The sequence below is a fragment of the Neoarius graeffei genome, chromosome 16, assembly GCF_027579695.1.
Source record: "Neoarius graeffei isolate fNeoGra1 chromosome 16, fNeoGra1.pri, whole genome shotgun sequence".
Classification (NCBI taxonomy): domain Eukaryota; kingdom Metazoa; phylum Chordata; class Actinopteri; order Siluriformes; family Ariidae; genus Neoarius; species Neoarius graeffei.
Window position 1 is genome coordinate 38,559,756 of NC_083584.1, and position 19,007 is coordinate 38,578,762.

At 44.1% G+C, this 19,007-nt stretch overlaps 1 protein-coding gene across 4 annotated transcripts in view; it reads left to right on the forward strand.

Annotated features, from left to right (window-relative positions):
• The first annotated feature begins 4,450 nt into the window (after positions 1-4,450).
• si:ch211-199g17.2 (uncharacterized) overlaps positions 4,451-19,007 on the forward strand; it is a 184,122-nt gene continuing 169,565 nt past the window's right edge. For all 4 annotated transcript variants that reach the window (XM_060942929.1, XM_060942931.1, XM_060942933.1 and 1 more), the window contains exon 1: positions 4,451-4,586. The gene's annotated coding sequence lies outside the window, so the exon portion shown is untranslated. The remainder of the gene's footprint in view (positions 4,587-19,007) is intronic.

The following is a 19,007-nucleotide window of genomic DNA, read 5'->3' on the forward strand; positions in this document are numbered from 1 at the left end:
GTTTACGGTGTTGACAGATCCCAGCGTGCTGGCGGGGCGTGTGTGGGCATGTGAGGACACTCCTCCTCACCAATCAGTGCACAGGGGAGTGTCTGCTCACGCCCCCAGCCTCACTCAGCACGGCTTGGCTCGCTTCAGCCCCACTCCAAAACGGTGCGAGTTTTAGGGGCTAAGCAGGGCTGAAACGAGCTGAGTCGTGCTGGTTTTTGGTAGTCGAAACGCGAGCCGTGTCGGGCTGAAGTGAGCTGAAGCGAGCTGAAGTGAGCTGAAAAAGGGTAGTGGAAAAGGGCCATATGTGTCAGCCCTGCGATAATCTGGTGACTTGTCCAGGGTGTACCCTGCCTCTCACCCATAGTCAGCTGGGATAGGCTCCAGCTTGCCTTTGACCCTGTACAGGATAAGTGGCTACAGTTAATGGATGTAAGATATTTGTAATATCTTTTTTTAAGGAAAATCAACTTCATTAACTCTTTACTGACTGGCTTTGAATCAAAATCCATCCATCCATCCTCTGTAGCCGCTTATCCTGATCCTATCCCAGCTGACTATGGGCGATAGGCGGGGTACACCCTAGACAAGTTGCCAGATTATCGCAGGGCCGACACAGACACAAACAATCATTCACACCTACGATCAATTTAGAGCCACCAATCGACCTAACCTGCATGTCTTTGGACTGTGGGGGAATCTGGAGCACCTGGAGGAAACCCACGCAGACACGGGGAGAACATGCAAACTCCACACAGAAAAGCCCTCGCCGGCTGCGAACCCAGAACCTTCTTGCTGTGAGGCAACAGTGCTGGTGGTGGGCACGGTGGTGTAGTGGTTAGCATGGTAGCTTCACAGCAAGAAAGTTCTGGGTTCATACCCAGTGGCCAGCGAGGGCTTTTCTGTGTTGAGTTTGCAAGTTCTCCCCGTGTCTGCATGGGTTTCCTCCGGATGCTCCGGTTTCCCCCACAATCCAAAGACATGCAGTTAGGTTGACGTGGGGCGGCCTTGGGCTGAGGTGCCCTTGAGTAAGGTACCTGACCCCTGACCGCTCCCCAAGCGCTCTGGTGTGGCTGCCCACTGCTCTGGGTGTGTGTGTTCACTGCTTCAGATGGGTTAAATGCAGAGGATGAATTGAAGTGTGCATGTGACAAATAAAGGTTTCTTTTCTTTCTTCTTCTAACCACTACAGCACCATGACGTCCTTGAATCAACATACACTATATTGCCAAAAGTATTTGCTCACCCATCCAAATTATCGGAATCAGTTGTTCCAATCACTTCCATGGCCACAGGTGTATAAAATCAAGCACCTAGGCATGCAGACTGTTTTTACAGTTTGGAGCTGGCCCCTTCCTCTTCCAACATGACTGTGCACCAGTGCATAAAGCAAGGTCCATAAAGACATGGATGACAGAGTCTGGTGTGGATGAACTTGACTGGCCTGCACAGAGTCCTGACCTCAACCCGATAGAACACCTTTGGGATGAATTAGAGCGAAGACTGAGAGCCAGGCCTTCTCGTCCAACATCAGTGTGTGACCTCACAAATGCGCTTCTAGAAGAATAGTCAAAAATTCCCATAAACACACTCTTAAACCTTGTGGACAGCCTTCCCAGAAGAGTTGAAGCTGTTCTAGCTGCAAAGGGTGGACCGACGTCATATTGAACCCTATGGATTAGGAATGGGATGTCACTTAAGCTCATATGTGAGTCAAGGCAGGTGAGCGAATACTTTTGGCAATATAGTGTTGTAGGTGTAATTAATGATTATGGATATGTAGATTGGTATCAAATGATCAATCTTTAATAATTAAATGGATTCAATCCCATTGAATCATTTAATTTGACTCATTTGAATTGAATCCTACCATGGAATCAGTCTCATTGAATTGTTTGAAGTGAATCATTCAAATGAATCATCCAGTGAGTCATTCGGTGAATCACTCAGTGAATCATTCAGTGAATCAAGTGAATCATTTAGTGAATCAAATGAATCATTTAGTGAATCATTCAAAGATTCAATTGAATAATCATTTAAAATGTGATAATTCAAAGTTTATCACTTACCAAACTGCATCTAATTAATTATTCATACACCTTAAGAGTTATTTTACGACGTGGACGACTTCAGAGGTATTGGAAACAGACAATGACACAATTTCAATAATAATGGAGTTTATTATAAAAAGATAAAAAAAAGGAAATTAATAAAAAAAAGGAAAAATGGAAATTTAATAATTGAATGGCAACAGAATGAAATCTCAGAGTGGAACAGTGTTTCTCTGAGTCTGTGTGTGTGTGGCTAACTCCACGTGTGTGGGGTAAGGGGTTAAATTCACGTGCCAGGAAGAGCCAGGAACCGCCAGGGTGTGTGTGGAATGTTATCTCAAGGTTTAGTGAGCACGTTTTTGACTCAGACAAAGGAATACTCACTGAAATCTTAATAAGGTCAAAATATGAGTGAGTTAAATGAAATTAGAATGTTAGGAGAGAGATAACATGCAAGAACTTATTGATTAAACAATTGAAATCAATAAACAATGATAGAGAACCAAGATTCAGTGTATACACTTCATTTAACTTCATACAACTTCACATTAAGTGAATAGAATAACTAATTCCTAAGACTTAAACTTCTGTTTGCCCAATGCCTTTCTTACTGCAAAGAGTCTCGTCTTCTGTCTGAAGGAATTCGAGGCGGAAGGTTGCGCTTCGGTGAGAGAGGAGAAGAGTTCTGAAGCTTTCTTTGGTGATCTTCGTAGTTGATAAGACAAAGTCTTTGTTTGACACCGTGCACGGATTTAAAAGAAAGAAAAGAGAAGAGCCCTTTAGAAAACTGCCTTTGCTCGCAGCCGCGTACGCTTAAAAAGAAAAGTAATACTTGCAAAAACCGGTTAATAACTCGCTTGAGTTGATGATCGCGTGTTTCCGATATCTACTTTGATCAGGAGCAGATTAAAGAAGGAAACGCGCTGTTTAGACGTCTGATGATGAGTTCTCTTTTTAGGTCAGTCTCGGTTAGAGTCCGACGCGAAAGAGCACGAGATGGCGGATTTCCAAGTCTTTTGTTGAATTCCTGAGGAATGTGATGTCCATGATCCCGCCCAGGTGTGACGTAGTCAACGCGGAAGTTGGCTGGTAGTTGTAGTTCTTAGACCAAGATGGCGGCATGATACCTACAGTGTATAATAAAATAACATGCTTGTGTGATTACATTAAGGATTACATCCAGGGGTGGATCTAGAAAAATATTTATGGGGTGGCAAGAGGGGGGCAGGAATTTTTGAGGGGTGGCAACATATTACAGACGTATATATACTGAATTTAATCAGTTATCACAGTTTGATGACAAATAGTATGTACACACTACAAAAGGGCACGGGCTGCCATTTACAAACTCATACAGACAAACTTAATCTCGTGCTTTTATTGTTCACGAAGAACACACATTCTCAGATGAGGTCTATACCGTTTCTGGACAGTTTTATACTGTATATGCAAAAGAACAGACACTAAAAAACAACAACAATAACAACACTGCTTCAAGTTCAGCATGATTTAAACCATTTACACCAGTGTCACATTTTATAGTTTTTTTTTCTCACGCTTTGTAAAGGCTCACCAGTGAGCATAACATGAACTTGTCATGCCTACAACAGCTGAATGCGGCGATTTCCATGTTGCTCAGCAAAACGCTTCACATTACATGTATAGTTAGCTAAATAACGTTCTCCAACCTGATTTTTATCCTCTCAAAATCAGCATCGCAACTATGCTAGCACTGTTCATTCATTATAATTTCATTTCTTGATAGATAGTTAATCAGCTTTTACCCCGTTCCTCCCGTGTCTCCTTTCCTCGCGACTCCTGGCTCCCTCGCTTCGCGCCTCTCAATTTTCCAAAACAACCAATCTCTGGCGTTATCTCGTGCTGCATTCGCCGCAGTCGGACATTGGAAATTCGCGCACGTAAATGTCAAATTGGCCGTAATTTTTCTTTGAATTCGTCGCTGCCAACTGGGGTGGCAACAGGGGTGGCAAGGCTTTCTTTTAGGGTGGCATTTGCCACCCTATGCCACCCCGGTAGATCCGCCCATGATTACATCAAGATATGTGTGTGTGGTTACATATGCATATAAAATCACCACAGATGATCACTAATTAGAAATTAGTGAGCTATGGCATGATAGTGAAATTTGCCTGATTGCAAAGAACACGGTGTGAGTTAGTCCTCGCCCTAGTTTCAGGAAAAAAAAGAGTAATTCCTGCAAAATTAATTCATTAATGTTCACCTAGACGGCACGGTAGTGCAGTGGTTAGCACTGTTGCCTCAAAGCAGAATTTCTTGCCTTGTGCGGACAGGGTAATCACTGTGGCATTGTGTTTAAGGCGTGCAGCCCTCACTACGACCACGTGACCTGGATCTTCTTAAGTGAGACTGTGAGGCGAAGCTCGTTTCCTGTGTGGGTTAGTAACTACGTTTATGAGAGAGAGAGAGACAGACAGACAGACAGAGATTTGGACCGTGTGTTTGGGTTTTTTTTCTCTTCAGGAAAGTAAATGAAAACGGACTGTTGCTTAATTGTCCGGTGAAAAGGTGAGTACCGTTAGCATGTAAATTCGAGTTTAACTCGTCGGACAGATTGCAATCCTACAGCCGTGAATAGTTGTATCTTTTTTTTAAAGAGTTTAAAATGCACACTAGTTGAGCGATTAATCACTTCTTTCCCATACAAAGCCTTCTTTTGTGCGTGTGGATTTCACTTCATGCACATTGTGTGCTCCGTGGTCTCGTGCACACGTGTGTTGCTGGTTTTGTTTTGGTTTCCAGTGTAACACTGAGTTGCCGCCTCTATGGACCACTTTCACTTAAACACTGGTCCGTTCTGGGGATGTTTAAAGCAAATGCTGTTTCCCCACACATAAATACTATCTTTTTCGTTTCAAGGACTCAAAGTTTTAATGTCATGTATAATGAAATTCTTAAATGACTGCTTCTCCATACTCTAGGCAATTCAATAAAATCAATACTTTCATATTTTTTAGGAAAAAGACATGCATCAGGATCCTGCTATTCAATCCCAATTTGTGTTTAAAATGGGCGGCACGGTAGTCTGGCTAACGCGACTTCAAAACTCTGCGAGCATTTGGTCTGGCAAAGATATTTTCCAACCGTTTCCCAGAGCCCGTGGTTGACCCGCCTCCCTGAAATGCCTCAGTTTGCTACTGGTCGAAGCCAGAAAAGGCTGTGACGAAGCTTAAACCAATCACATCACTCTTTCCTCTGATGTATGTGACGCGACGGGGCTAACTGGTAGATTAAACTCTTACCGAAGCCGGTCAGGAGCAAGGCGAAAACGTCCTTCCTTTCAATAAATACCTCCAGGGCTGCTCTTTGCTCCGTTTTCAATGAGAACTTGCTCCATGTTCGTAATGTTTCTAGTGAATGAAGCGCTTCCGGCATAGATTCTGTAAACAATCTATGGCTTCCGGTCGCAGTTCTACTACGTCAGTGCCTTGAACACGCCTCTACCCAGGGCCGTTGGAGATGCTCAAAGTTGATTGGCTCCCGATTTTTCGGGAGCTTGGAAGAGCTGTAGATAGCTTGCCTGGCCAGACTAAGCTCACAACAGGCCCTCGTGTTGCGTCACGCTTAGGATGGGCGGGCCCAGGCTAGCGGCACGGTGGTGTAGTGGTTAGCACGGTCGTCTCACAGATACCCCTTTTCCACCAAATCAGTTCCAGGGCTGGGTCGGGGTCAGTGCTGGTGCTGGTTCACAACTCGTTCAACTTGTGAGCCAGCTGAGAACCAGTTTGCTTTTCCATAGCTCGTGGTGCTAAGGGAAGCCACGTCATTACGTCGCTGTATACGTCAGTTACGTCGCTACGCTTGCATAAACCTTGGCGCGAATATCGACGCGAAAACAACACGGAAGAAGCAGCAACAACAACAATAATGGATGACTTCGCGTTTGTACAGCTGCTGCTTCTCGCTGCTTAAAAATGGCGACCTTTCGCGGTCTTGTTATTGTTGTTGGTCTTAACAACTCCGTCCCCCCGCTGACATAAGCGGTTCTTTCCTCTGGCCCAGCAAAGAGTTGGTGCTAGCCTGGAACCGGTTTTTCTGGCCCCAGAGCCAGTTCTTTGTCAGCGGAAACAGAAAACCTGGTTCCAAACTAAGCACTGGCCCCGAACCAGCCCTGGAACTGCTTTGGTGGAAAAAGGGCAAGAAAGAAGGTTCCGGGTTCGAACCCAGCAGCCGGCGAGGACCTTTCTGTGCGGAGTTTGTATGTTGTCTGCGTGGGTTTCCTCCGGGTGCTCTGGTTTCCTCCAGTTAGGTTAACGTGGGGCGGCCTTGGGCTGAAGTGCCTTTGAGCAAGGTACTTAACCCCTGACTGCTCCCCGGGCGCTCTGGTGTGGCTGCCTACTGCTCTGTGTGTGTGTGTGTGTGTGTGTGTGTTCACTGCTTCAGATGGGTTAAATGCAGAGGATGAATTTCACTGTGCTTGAAGTGTGCATGTGACAAAGGTTTCTTCTTTTTCTAAATGAACATGCTGTGCATTTCAGTTATTTTATATTGTTCCCTGAGATGCTTCTGTAATTTGTGAGGTGTGGTGGATGTTTTTTTTAAAATTATTTATTTATAACCCCCCCCCCAATGCTGTTTTAGCAGGATATGCAGCCCTTACAGGATAAGACGGGATGATTTTCTGGCTGTGCTTCTAAATATTAAATATGTAATTATCTTTGCTCTGATTGGCTAATATCTTTAATTGAACTGTTAGTCACACCCATGCTGCCAACAGGTGGGGAACTGTAGCTGAACTCTGAGAGATAAACAATGGCTTCTGTGCCAGGATTACAGTCTTGGATGTATGAACCCATACATGGTGACTGCGAGTTGGCCTAGTGGTTAGCGTGTCTGCCTCTCGATCGGGAGATCGTGAGTTCTACTCATGGTCGGGTCATACCAAAGACCATCATAAAAATGGTACCTACTGCCGTCTGGCAAGGCACGCTGCAATGTAGATGCAAGTGGGGAGTCAAACTCTCATGGTTATCAGAGGACTAGCCCCCCCCATTGTAACTCTAGCTATGTAATAGGCGAGAGGCCGAGGGATACGGAAATGGAGAGTGGCGCTGCCCTGTGCGCCACATGGCGTGGGAAGGACTTTGATGTATGAACCCAAGTCAGAAGAGGAAAATGAAAGCGCGGACACTGAACTAGTGCCACAACCAAGACTACAGAGGCTGCTGCTGCTGTTGAAAATGGTCAAGAGCCATGTACCCCAGAGTTACCCTTGGAAAAGGGACAATAATTTTTTTTCCAGTAGAACAAAGCAGGAAGAAATTATAAGGATGTTCAATCTGTGGGAAAAGAGCAACTCAAAGAACTGTGTGAAAACTGGAAATAAAGATAATGGTAGGGGGGGAAAAGAGGCACATAAGACTGAGAAACAAGGAAGTAAAAGTGCTACTGGTACAGCTATAAGGGAAAGTAAACACTCCTTGGGAAATGAAGTAAAAATATGATAGTTACAGTGGTGGAAAAATATGAAATGGCGACATGGAAGTACTTGTCGCGCAAACAATATTGTCCGCAATGTTCAGGGTATAAAAAGAGACGGACCAGTGGACAGTTTTCAGACTCCAGTCGAGCTGAACTCCCATTTGATGTGTTTTTGCTGCAATAAAACCTGCTACCAAGAGATGTATGAAGGTTTAATTTCTACAAAACTATTCTGAAGGACTCCTTTACTGTGATCAATTCAAATTTGTGTGGCGGTTATTTCAGGTTAACCTTTTGCAAGTTCCGGATACATTGTGTCCTATGAAACTGTTCACCCAGCTGCGGATATGGATACGGCCCAGCACGAGATTTATACCCTCTTTCCTGGATTTTCAAGGGCCAGTGAAGGCTCACTGGAAGAATTGTACAAACTTGGGTTTTCTTTTGTGCATCCTGGAACAGCACACTTGCGCTTTTTCCTCATCTCCACTTTACAAAAGTGAATTTGTCTTATACTTTTACCAAGGGAAGCAAACCATGTTGCTTTTGGTGTTTGAGAACCATATAGGGTTGCTATAGTGCCATATTAGTTCCACTGAATGAAATTGACTAACGATTAAAAAAAAAAAGATTCCTTCATATTTCTGAAGAAGAGTCAAAGTTTCGAGTAATAAAAAGGGCTGAACTTCTCATAACTATTCTCTGGCCCTTGTCCACTTTTTAGCATTTTCAGGATTATGCGTTGGGTGGAGTTGGGCTCAGATCTGAGGTTGAAGTTACACTTTAAAGGCAACGGTTATATGCTGAAAGGACAAGTATATGGTTATATGCTGAAAGGACAAGTATATGGCAAAAAAAAGAGATTTTCTCAAAGGTAGATGTGAAAGTTATTTTGACTCCAGTAAAAATGGATGCTAGTTACCTATGAACTGAAAGTTAAGATCATCTAAATTATGGAAAAGGTGAATTAGATGTGAATTAAGTGAGGTGAAAAGAAAATGTTTTGACAAGAAATTGGAGAAAAAAGTATACATCTATTGTACCCAGGTGATCATGGACACCAAGCACATCACACAGAGAAACTGTTATGTTTATTTTATAAGCAAAGTGTCTTGCTGACACTTAGCCAAAATTCCCCAACATCATTCCCAGCTTAAGAAATGAGGCCTGCTAGCTCCCGTGAGGAAAACAGGGCTTCCCCACCATCAAATAAAACTGCAAATTGAAACCTCGTCCTCTCCACTACCAGAGAAGAGAAGTCACCACAAACAAGAAAACTGAGAAGTCAAGCTGCAGACATATGGTCTCTGCCATATGTCGGAAGTCTAGATGCAGCATACATATAGCATGCTAGCGTTCTATGACTAAACACAATTATATAACATTACAAAGTGGGCGGCACGGTGGTGTAGTGGTTAGCGCTGTCGCCTCACAGCAAGAAGGTCCTGGGTTCGAGCCCCGGGGCCGGCGAGGGCCTTTCTGTGTGGAGTTTGCATGTTCTCCCCGTGTCCGCGTGGGTTTCCTCCGGGTGCTCCGGTTTCCCCCACAGTCCAAAGACATGCAGGTTAGGTTAACTGGTGACTCTAAATTGGCCGTAGGTGTGAATGTGAGTGTGAATGGTTGTCTGTGTCTATGTGTCAGCCCTGTGATGACCTGGCGACTTGTCCAGGGTGTACCCTGCCTTTCGCCCGTAGTCACCTGGGATAGGCTCCAGCTTGCCTGCGACCCTGTAGAAGGATAAAGCGGCTAGAGATAATGAGATGAGATGAGAAGCTTGATGTAACAATATCTGTACAGCAACATATTCATTATAAATTGATCAAGTAACAATGGGAGCTAAAGTCTAACCACTGGGAAATCGACTCCACAATTTTGGTCCTGATTTCCCAGTGGCTGACTAATTTTGTGGCTTAGTCACTCAGCACCCATGTCTGATAGTTTCAAGCATGTTTTATTTTTTTGGCAATGAATTGCATAGTGTGAGCTAGGGAGGAAATTTGATTTGATTCGATAAATCAGACGTGCAGTATCAAACTTTCAAATTTATTAAATACAGATAGAGATACTCATGCAAGCAACATGTTTGTGTGATCAGAAATATGTTGAGGATAAAGTGAAGTAGGAAGCGATTTGAGCCAGAACAGTGCATGGACCTTTGGCACTGTAGACATAGCCTGGGCCCGCCCATCCTAAGCGTGACGCAACACGAGGGCCTGTTCCGAGCTTAGTCTGGCCAGGCAGGCTATCTACAGCTCTTCCAAGCTCCCGAAAAATCGGGAACCAATCAACTTTGAGCATCTCCAACGGCCCTGGGTAGAGGCGTGTTCAAGGCAGTGACGTAGTAGAACGGCAACCGGAAGCCATAGATTGTTTACAGAATCTATGCCGGAAGCGCTTCATTCACATCACGAACATGGAGCAGCGGCAAGCCTTTAACACAGCGGTAGATGCTGTATTGAAAGCATTCAACGGGAAGTTCTCATTGAAAACGGAGCAAAGAGCAGCCCTGGAGGTATTTATTGAAAGGAAGGATGTTTTCGCCTTGCTCCCGACCGGCTTCGGTAAGAGTTTAATCTACCAGTTAGCCCCGTCGCGTCACATACGTCAGAGGAAAGAGTGATGTGATTGTTTTAAGCTTCGTCACAGCCTTTTCTGGCTTCGACCAGTAGCAAACTGAGGCATTTCAGGGAGGCAGGTCAACCACGGGCTCTGGGAAACGGCTTGGCTTAATAGCTTGGCCAGACCAAATGCTCGGAGAGCTTTTTGAAGTCGCGTTAGCCAGGCTACTGTAGACAGATGTTTGACATTCTTCTTTCTGAGACCAGTGCAAATTCAATGTAAAAAAAAAAAAAAGTCCCACCCCTGTCCCACCTTTTACACAGATGTCAATTCTGATTCTGTTACAGCACAGACCGTCCTTTCTGCGTTCAGATGTTTTATACAGGATGTGAAGCAGAATAAAGGCACAACAATTCCGCCTTGAAAAGGCTGTGTAAAAAGGGCTTATGACACTAAGTCACCAATAGTATGTCTGCATAGGATGATTCAAAACTTAAGGGAACGTTACCAATATGATAGTGATTTATGGCAAAATGTAAATGAAATGTGGTAATGGACGGAAATACCTCAAGTTCACTTTGTAAAATATTTGTTTGTGACCCTATTTTCTGAACAAGCCTGGCTTGGGCTGATTGGTGACATAAGCAGAACACCATAATTTTCCTTGGATGTCTATTGTTAGAGGATCTTCATTGTTTCTGACCTGGAGAACATATCACAGAAATTGGCCACAATTTTATTGGAATGATCTCATACAGCTCGACAAGTAATAATCTAAAGACAAATGTCTTTAGAAAGCACTGTCTAAAACTGGCTTTACATACAGTTGTGGACTGAAACAGATGTGGAAAATTGATGTGGACTGATCACGCAGCAGATGGGGTTGGTGGAAAGCCAGAAATAACAGCCAATCAGTTAAACATTGCTGAATTATATTCTCATTTGGAAGAATCACATTTAAGTGGTGGCAGTATACACAAAGATGGCAGGTAGTTGAACAGCACTGTTTAATGTAGGAACAGAAATGTGAAACTGAAATGTGAAACAGAAAAGTGAAACTGAAATGTGAAACAGAAAAGTGTAACAGAACAGTGTTCGCCCTGTCATTGGGAGATTACAAGATTGAATCCCAGCGATGCCAGCACTGTCCTTGGCTGGGAGTCCAAAAGAACAAAATTAGGTATTCTCTTTAGGTGGGAGGAATGGCATGCTCCCTCCCATGTTAATCAGTGCCACACTAGCCAGTCATGGGCATCTGTGAGGTATGTGGCTCTGCGCTACACTGCCCTTTGATGCTGCATAACCAGCAGTTTAAAAAAAAAAATGTGGTGGACTGGTTTCATGTGTATCAGAAGAAGCATGTGTTGAGGCTGAAGTATACTTCCATGGACCTGGTCCATGCTCGGTGCGCACACAGTGCAGACTGCGTGTGATGCAGCTTTTATAATGCGCACACAATCCGTGCAGCACCTAAATGTTCTGCCTGTGTGGACTTGTGCATGTTGACTGCACACATGCGAAAATGAGCATGCATGAAAAAGCCAATCTGGTAGTTGTAGTGCTTGTGCGCATTGTATTCAACTTGTGTACTGAGATACATGTGCAAACTGAGTACCATTCAGAGACACCTGTGAGTATGTCCGCGTTGAGTGGCGCCGTAGCCACAAAAGTGTACTTCGGCCCTTAGCCTTCACCCTCCCCAGTTGGGATCTGTTGTATGATGGGGGTGACTGAACTGCAAAGAAAATCAGTTTTTGTCAGGCGACAACATGTTTCTGTGCTTCTGTTAAGGCCAAAGTGTACATAATGCAAATTTTATGTGCACACAGTACCTAAATTGTGTCCATGCGAACTTGTATGTGTGTGTGTGTGTGTGTGTGTGTGCATGCAGATTTGATTTACACAACATGCCTACAACTTTAAAGGTGCAAATTGTTTGTGACGCAAACAATAAGATGAAAAACAGAAATCTGGAGTGTGCATAAGTATTCACCCTCTTTCATATGAAATCCCTAAATAAGAGCTGGTCCAGCCAATTAACTTCATAAGTCAAGAATTTGTTGATTAAGATCCACCTGTGTGCAATCAGTGTCACATGATGTCTGTATAAATCAACCTGTTCTGGAAGGACCTTGACTCTGCAACATTATTAAGCAAGCAACATGAAAATCAAGGAGCATCCAAACAGGTCAGAGAGACACAGTTGTGAAGAAGTATGGATCAGGGTTGGGTTTAAAAAAAAAATCCCAAACTTTTGAATATTCCACAGCGCACTATTAAATCCATTATAGCAAAATGGAAAGAATATAGCACCACTACAAACCTGACAAGAGAAGGCTGCCCACCAAAACTCACAGACCAGGCAAGGAGGGCATTAATCAGAGCTGCAACAAAGATATCAAAGAAAACACTGAAGATGCTGCAAAGATCCACAGTGGAGATGGGAGTATCTGTCCATAGGACCACTTTAAGCTGTACATTCCACAGAGCACGGCTTTATGGAAAAGTGGCCAGAAAAAAGCCATTACTTAAAGAAAAAAAAAAAGCAAATATGTTGGAGTTTGCCCAACAGCATGTGCCAGACTCCCCAAACATATGGAAGAAGATTCTCTGGTCAGATGAGACTAAAATTGATTTTTTTTTGGCCATCATGGGAAATGCCATGTGTGGCGCAAACCCAACACTTCCCATCGCCCTGAGAACATTCCTACAGTGAAGCATGGTGGTGGCAGCATCATGCTGTGGGGATCTTTTTCATCTGCAGGGACAGGAAAGCTGGTCAGGATTGAAGGAAATGTGGATGGCATTAAATACAGGGCAATTCTGGAGGAAAACCTGTTTGAGTTGGTTAGAGGTTTGAGACTGGGATGATTTACATTGAAGCAGGACAATGACCCTAAACATACTGCTAAAGCTACACTGGAGTGGTTTAAAGGGAAACATTTAAATGTCTTGGAATGGCCCAGTCAAAACCCAGACCTCAATCCAATTGAGAATCTGTGGCATAACTTGAAGATTGGTATACACCAACGCAACCCATCTAACTTGAAGGAGCTGGAGTAGTTTTGGCAAAAATCCCAGTGGCTAGACATCCTTAGCTAATAGAGACATACCCCAAGAGACGTGCAGCTGTAATTGCAGCAGAAGGTGGCTCTACAAAGTATTGACTTTGGGGAGGGATACCTATGCACACTCCATATTTCTGTTTTTTCATCTTAATTATCTCATCTCATCTCATTATCTCTAGCCGCTTTATCCTTCTACAGGGTCGCAGGCAAGCTGGAGCCTATCCCAGCTGACTACGGGCCAAAGGCGGGGTACACCCTGGACAAGTCGCCAGGTCATCACAGGGCTGACACATAGACACAGACAACCATTCACACTCACATTCACACCTACGGTCAATTTAGAGTCACCAGTTAACCTAACCTGCATGTCTTTGGACTGTGGGGGAAACCGGAGCACCCAGAGGAAACCCACGCGGACACGGGGAGAACATGCAAACTCCACACAGAAAGGCCCTCGCCGGCCCCGGCGCTCGAACCCAGGACCTTCTTGCTGTGAGGCGACAGCGCTAACCACTACACCACCGTGCCGCCCATCTTAATTATTGTTTGTCACAATAAAGAAAACAATTTCCATCTTTAAAGTGGTAGGCATGTTGTGCAAATCAAATGGTGCTAACTCCCCCCCCCAAAAAAAAAAAAAATTTAATTAAAGCCGCAAGCGGCCTCGACGGGCCCTCGCGCCAGCGGCCAGGGGGGGCGGGGGCATGCGTCCCCGCGAAATACCGTAAAGAGTCTGCTTGCCAAGTTTGACCAATCAGAAGCTGCAATATCATTTGTGCCATAACCAGCACCCCCAGGGGTGAAAGTGCACAAAATTTGGCGGATATGTCAGGAGAGCTATGAAGAGTTTGCGTATGAAGTTTGATGACAATTGAGTAAATAGAAGATGAGAGATAGATTTTTGAAGAATAAATTTTTTGGTTTTTCCCATGTCAGAAGGTGGCGCTATGCTGTACATGAGCGATTATGAGTTGGAGAAATAAGTGTCTACAACAGCAACGCACTATCACAAGGTAGTGGTGTGAAGGAAAAGCATTATGGAATTATTTACCAAAAACCCGTTTTGGAGAAATTGCGTCGGCCAAAAACAGCGCCCCCCATGGACGAAAATTCCCAAAATGTGGTATACATGACATGGGCGGTAGTAAGAGGGTGGCCGTGAAGTTTGACCAAATTTGAGGAAAGATTGGATTGTTTGCCCAAAAATAGCGCCCCCAGTGGCGAAATATCACAGAAAATGGGGAACATGTCAGAAGCCCAATGAGGGATTTGCGTGTGAAGTATGAGCAGTTTTGAGCAATTAGAAGATTTGTTATGAATTTTTAAGCATGTAAAATTTTGCATTAAAAATTGATTGACGTATAACTTCTGAGCGGTTTAAGCTACGTGAAACTTATTTAGTAACTTTTGTCAGCCATGTCTGTAGATGATGTGTATCAATTTTGGTGACATTCCTATGAACAGTCTAGGAGGAGTTGCGCCGTCTTCGTGGCCATGCATTTCGCACAAAAGTGAAATTACCTCACTTCCTGTTGGGCGTGGCTAATGCATTGGCATTACATTTTTGTCCGGCTTAGTGAGATACATAAGCGTACCAAATGGCATGCCACTCCTACAAACTACATGGCAACCAGGCACCTTAAAGCGGGAGGCCAAAATCACAACGAGTTAGGGGGCGCTATAGAGGCCCTGAGGCCCGGCTGGATCTGGGCTTCTGGTTCTCAGTAGCGGTGGCAGTCAAAGAAAAAGGAGCCAAATTTCGTGCGTTGTCGACCATGGCAAGCGCCCCAATAAGGGTCTTGAAAAGAGTTTGCTTGCCAAGTTTGACAAATCAGAAGCTGCAATATCATTTCCGCCATAACCAGCACCCCCAGGGGCGAAAGTGCACAAAATTTGGCGGACATGTCAGGTGAGCTATGAAGAGTTAGCGTATGAAGTTTGATGACAATTGAGTAAATAGAAGATGAGATATAGATTTTTGAAGAATAAATTTTTTGGTTTTTCCCATGTCAGAAGGTGGCGCTATGCTGTACATGAGCGATTATGAGTTGGAAAAATAAGTGTCTACAACAGGAACGCACTATCACAAGGTAGTGGTGTGAAGGAAAAGCATTATGGAATTATTTACCAAAAACCCGTTTTGGAGCAATTGCGTCGGCCAAAAACAGCGCCCCCCATGGACGAAAATTCCCAAAATGCGGTATACATGACATGGGAGGTAGTAAGAGGGTGGCCGTGAAGTTTGACCAAATTTGAGGAAAGATTGGATTTTTTGCCCAAAAATAGCGCCCCCAGTGGCGAAATATCACAGAAATTGGGTAACATGTCAGAAGCCCAATGAGTGATTTGCGTGTGAAGTATGAGCAGTTTTGAGCAATTAGAAGATTTGTTATGAATTTTTTAGCATGTAAAATTTTGAAGTGAAAATTGATTGACGTATAACTTCTGAACGTTTTATCCTACGTGAAACGTATTTAGTAACTTTTGTCAGCCATGTCTGTAGATGATGTGTATCAATTTTGGTGACATTCCCATGAACGGTCTAGGAGGAGTTGCGCCGTCTTCGTGGCCATGCATTTCGCACAAAAGTAAAATTACCTCACTTCCTGTTGGGCGTGGCTATGCATTCATAGAACTTTTTTTGTTCGTCTCAGTAAGATACATATGTGAACCAAATTTCGTTCCTCTACGACAAACTATATGGCAACCAGGAGCCTTCGAAAAAAGGCAAAATTTTCAAGGCGTTAGGGGGCGCTATAGAGGCCCAGAGCCCCGCCCAGATCTGGGGTTTTGGATCTGAGTAGCGTAGGGGATGCCGATAAAATGATCCAAAATATGCGCGTTTTCGTCCACAGGAAGTGCCCCAAAAAAGGCCGAACAGCGACCGCGACTAAGGAATAATAATAATAATAATTAAAGCCGCAAGCGGCCTCGACGGGCCCTCGCGCCAGCGGCCAGGGGGGGCGGGGGCATGCGTCCCCGCGAAAAACCGTAAAGAGTCTGCTTGCCAAGTTTGACCAATCAGAAGCTGCAATATCATTTGTGCCATAACCAGCACCCCCAGGGGTGAAAGTGCACAAAATTTGGCGGATATGTCAGGAGAGCTATGAAGAGTTTGCGTATGAAGTTTGATGACAATTGAGTAAATAGAAGATGAGAGATAGATTTTTGAAGAATAAATTTTTTGGTTTTTCCCATGTCAGAAGGTGGCGCTATGCTGTACATGAGCGATTATGAGTTGGAGAAATAAGTGTCTACAACAGCAACGCACTATCACAAGGTAGTGGTGTGAAGGAAAAGCATTATGGAATTATTTACCAAAAACCCGTTTTGGAGAAATTGCGTCGGCCAAAAACAGTGCCCCCCATGGACGAAAATTCCCAAAATGTGGTATACATGACATGGGCGGTAGTAAGAGGGTGGCCGTGAAGTTTGACCAAATTTGAGGAAAGATTGGATTGTTTGCCCAAAAATAGCGCCCCCAGTGGCGAAATATCACAGAAAATGGGGAACATGTCAGAAGCCCAATGAGGGATTTGCGTGTGAAGTATGAGCAGTTTTGAGCAATTAGAAGATTTGTTATGAATTTTTAAGCATGTAAAATTTTGCATTAAAAATTGATTGACGTATAACTTCTGAGCGGTTTAAGCTACGTGAAACTTATTTAGTAACTTTTGTCAGCCATGTCTGTAGATGATGTGTATCAATTTTGGTGACATTCCTATGAACAGTCTAGGAGGAGTTGCGCCGTCTTCGTGGCCATGCATTTCGCACAAAAGTGAAATTACCTCACTTCCTGTTGGGCGTGGCTAATGCATTGGCATTACATTTTTGTCCGGCTTAGTGAGATACATATGCGTACCAAATGGCATGCCACTCCTACAAACTACATGGCAACCAGGCACCTTAAAGCGGGAGGCCAAAATCACAACGAGTTAGGGGGCGCTATAGAGGCCCTGAGGCCCGGCTGGATCTGGGCTTTTGGTTCTCAGTAGCGGTGGCAGTCTAAGAAAAAGGAGCCAAATTTCGTGCGTTGTTGACCATGGCAAGCGCCCCAATAAGGGTCTTGAAAAGAGTTTGCTTGCCAAGTTTGACAAATCAGAAGCTGCAATATCATTTCCGCCAAAACCAGCACCCCCAGGGGCGAAAGTGCACAAAATTTGGCGGACATGTCAGGTGAGCTATGAAGAGTTTGCGTATGAAGTTTGATGACAATTGAGTAAATAGAAGATGAGATATAGATTTTTGAAGAATAAATTTTTTGGTTTTTCCCATGTCAGAAGGTGGCGCTATGCTGTACATGAGCGATTATGAGTTGGAAAAATAAGTGTCTACAACAGGAACGCACTATCACAAGGTAGTGGTGTGAAGGAAAAGCATTATGGAATTATTTACCAAAAACCCGTTTTGGAGCAATTGCGTCGGCCAAAAACAGCGCCCCCCATGGACGAAAATTCCCAAAATGCGGTGTACATGACATGGGAGGTAGTAAGAGGGTGGCCGTGAAGTTTGACCAAATTTGAGGAAAGATTGGATTTTTTGCCCAAAAATAGCGCCCCCAGTGGCGAAATATCACAGAAATTGGGTAACATGTCAGAAGCCCAATGAGTGATTTGCGTGTGAAGTATGAGCAGTTTTGAGCAATTAGAAGATTTGTTATGAATTTTTTAGCATGTAAAATTTTGAAGTGAAAATTGATTGACGTATAACTTCTGAACGTTTTATCCTACGTGAAACGTATTTAGTAACTTTTGTCAGCCATGTCTGTAGATGATGTGTATCAATTTTGGTGACATTCCCATAAACGGTCTAGGAGGAGTTGCGCCGTCTTCGTGGCCATGCATTTCGCACAAAAGTAAAATTACCTCACTTCCTGTTGGGCGTGGCTATGCATTCATAGAACTTTTTTTGTTCGTCTCAGTAAGATACATATGTGAACCAAATTTCGTTCCTCTACGACAAACTATATGGCAACCAGGAGCCTTCGAAAAAAGGCAAAATTTTCAAGGCGTTAGGGGGCGCTATAGAGGCCCAGAGCCCCGCCCAGATCTGGGGTTTTGGATCTGAGTAGCGTAGGGGATGCCGATAAAATGATCCAAAATATGCGCGTTTTCGTCCACAGGAAGTGCCCCAAAAAAGGCCGAACAGCGACCGCGACTAAGGAATAATAATAATAATAATAATAATAAGAATAATTAAAGCCGCAAGCGGCCTCGACGGGCCCTCGCGCCAGCGGCCAGGGGGGGCGGGGGCATGCGTCCCCGCGAAATACCGTAAAGAGTCTGCTTGCCAAGTTTGACCAATCAGAAGCTGCAATATCATTTGTGCCATAACCAGCACCCCCAGGGGTGAAAGTGCACAAAATTTGGCGGATATGTCAGGAGAGCTATGAAGAGTTTGCGTATGAAGTTTGATGACAATTGAGTAAATAGAAGATGAGAGATAGATTTTTGAAGAATAAATTTTTTGGTTTTTCCCATGTCAGAAGGTGGCGCTATGCTGTACATGAGCGATTATGAGTTGGAGAAATAAGTGTCTACAACAGCAACGCACTATCACAAGGTAGTGGTGTGAAGGAAAAGCATTATGGAATTATTTACCAAAAACCCGTTTTGGAGAAATTGCGTCGGCCAAAAACAGCGCCCCCCATGGACGAAAATTCCCAAAATGTGGTATACATGACATGGGCGGTAGTAAGAGGGTGGCCGTGAAGTTTGACCAAATTTGCGGAAAGATTGGATTGTTTGCCCAAAAATAGCGCCCCCAGTGGCGAAATATCACAGAAAATGGGGAACATGTCAGAAGCCCAATGAGGGATTTGCGTGTGAAGTATGAGCAGTTTTGAGCAATTAGAAGATTTGTTATGAATTTTTAAGCATGT